The sequence below is a fragment of the Elephantulus edwardii genome, unplaced genomic scaffold (genome assembly GCF_000299155.1).
Source record: "Elephantulus edwardii isolate Elephantulus edwardi_28Jun2011 unplaced genomic scaffold, EleEdw1.0 scaffold00218, whole genome shotgun sequence".
In the NCBI taxonomy this organism is placed as follows: Eukaryota; Metazoa; Chordata; class Mammalia; order Macroscelidea; family Macroscelididae; genus Elephantulus; species Elephantulus edwardii.
Window position 1 is genome coordinate 2,582,533 of NW_006399968.1, and position 2,296 is coordinate 2,584,828.

Genomic DNA, 2,296 nt, shown 5'->3' on the forward strand with positions numbered 1-2,296 from the left:
GATCATTATTTATTCCCTCTTTTCTTAATTTCCCCACCCCACCCCCATGTCAGTCCTATTTTATAACAGGGGAGTTATGCAGTGTTTGTCCTTTGTGACTGAGATACTCCACTCAGCATAATGCCTTCCAGGGTAACCCATGTTGTGTATTATTTTATGAGTTCCTTGTTTTTCAGTGCTACATAATATTCCATTGTGTGAATATACCAAAGCTTTTCTATCCATTCATTTGTTGATGGGCATTTGGGTTGCTTCCATCTCTTTGCTATTGTGAATAACGCAGCAGTAAACATGAGTGTGCATATATCTGTTTGGGTGGCAGCTCCTGTTTATTTAGGGTATATTCCTAGTAGTGGAATTACTGGGTCAAATGGTATTTCTTTTTCTTTTTCCAACTTTTTGAGAAAGCTCCAGACTGCCTTCCATACTACTTGAACCATTTTCAACTTCCCCCAGCTCCACAACCTCCCAGGCATTTGTTGTTTCCTGCTCTGTTGAACTTTGTTATTGTTCTTGGGGTGAGATGATATCTTACAGTTGTTTTGATTTGCATCTCTCCTAAAGTTAGGGATTTTGAACATTTCTTCATGTGTTTCTTTGTCATTTAAATGTCTTCTTTGGTGAAGTGTCTGTTCATATCCTGTCCCCATTTTGAGATTGAGTCATTTATCTTTTTCTTGTTCAGAGTAAATTTTAGATATGTGTTGCGTGCCTTGCCTGTCCAGCAGGAATAAGGACACAACACACTAGCGATTCCTTCTCATGGCGGTTTACTCAGGAGTTAATTACAGTTAGAGACAAAAACACATGGAGTCCTTTTTGGACCCTTCCAGGGTGCGGCTTATATCCCCTTCTCAGTACTCCGCCCATCAGTCTCATGTGTCATGCCTCCATTGGACCATTAACCCCACGTGAGATCAAGCCATTGACCAATAAAGACACAGTGCCCAAATAAGGTCTTATTTGTGATTAAGGCAAACAAAGAGAAGCAGGAAATCAGCACCATCTTGCAATGGCGACCGCCCACGGCCTTCCACAGATATGACTCCCTTACCAGATATGTCATAACCAAATATTTTTTTCCCAGTCTGTGGCTTTCCTTTACCCTGTTGGAGAAATTTTTTGATGTGCATAAGGAATTGCTTCTTAGGAAGTCCCATTGATATATTTTATTCTCTCCTAGTTGTATGTTTTTGTTGTTGTTTTATTTAAAATGCAAGGCATTTATTGAAGTATGTTATTTAAAATATCACTCCTTCAAAAGGCTACCCAATTATAGTGTTCGTGAATCTTAAGTAGAGCTTTGCAAAGAGGAGTTTTTTTTCTTTTCTTTTGAGTCAGTTTGTACAAAGTCTAGAGCAAGAAGGTGCTGTGCGAGGGCCTTAGAGTCAGTTTTGATTCACTTTCGATTGATGCTGTGGGGAGCATCCATCATAGTTTTATTGTATTCAGCAATCTGCTCACATTCTTCATAACTGGCTGGTAATCACTCTCTTGACTCTTGGTCGCTATGAATTCTTTCATCACAAAGTTATTTTGCTCACGGTGTTTCCGCTTCCTCTCCAAATTTGTAGGCTGAGAATTTGTCTCATTCTTTTGCAGTTGTGTTTTTAATGTCTCATAGTCTATGTTTAACTTCTCCATTATTTTCTTAAAGGCATTTCGACGAGTTGATAGTACTGTTCTCTCCTGATGTAGTTTCTTTTTCTTTTCTTCCCCTGATGATTTCAAAGCTGCCAAATCATTGTATGTCTGCAGATCAGTGGTCATTTGTTTAATTTTGCTTTTTAGAGACTGTTGCTCCTCAATCATCTTCCTTTCCAGAAGCTCCATTTTCTGTAGATCTAACTGTAGGCGCTATCTGAAGTCAAATTCTGAGTTGTACTCTGAGATTTCTCCATTTCAGTCGATTTAAAACTGAGGTCGTCTTGCACCAGCTTCAGCTCTTGGTTGGTGACAGAGGAGATCTGCTTCATACGTATAATTCCAGCTACAGTGCTCCAGAAGGGCAACAATGCTGGCTTCCACCTGCCCTTCTGTTCCAGCTCCTGGTTCTTAGTCTCCTCAAAAGTATCAATAAAACCGTCCACAGTTTCCTCTCATTTTCTTAGCTCCCTGTGCTTCTGGTTCATTTCACCTTGATGTTCCTCTAAATCCATGTCAAGTTGTCTAATTTCTTCATTAAACTGATTTATTTTTTTCTTTAATATCAGTTAACTGTTTCTCCATGCTGGCTATTTCCTGATTATCTTCTTTGACCTGTTTAAGTAATCTTTCTCTTCCATGGGTGATCCCA

At 39.3% G+C, this 2,296-nt stretch overlaps 1 pseudogene; it reads right to left on the reverse strand.

The window, feature by feature from the left end:
• Nucleotides 1-1,399: 1,399 nt before the first annotated feature.
• Nucleotides 1,400-2,296, reverse strand: part of LOC102858570 — a 3,232-nt pseudogene continuing 2,335 nt past the window's right edge.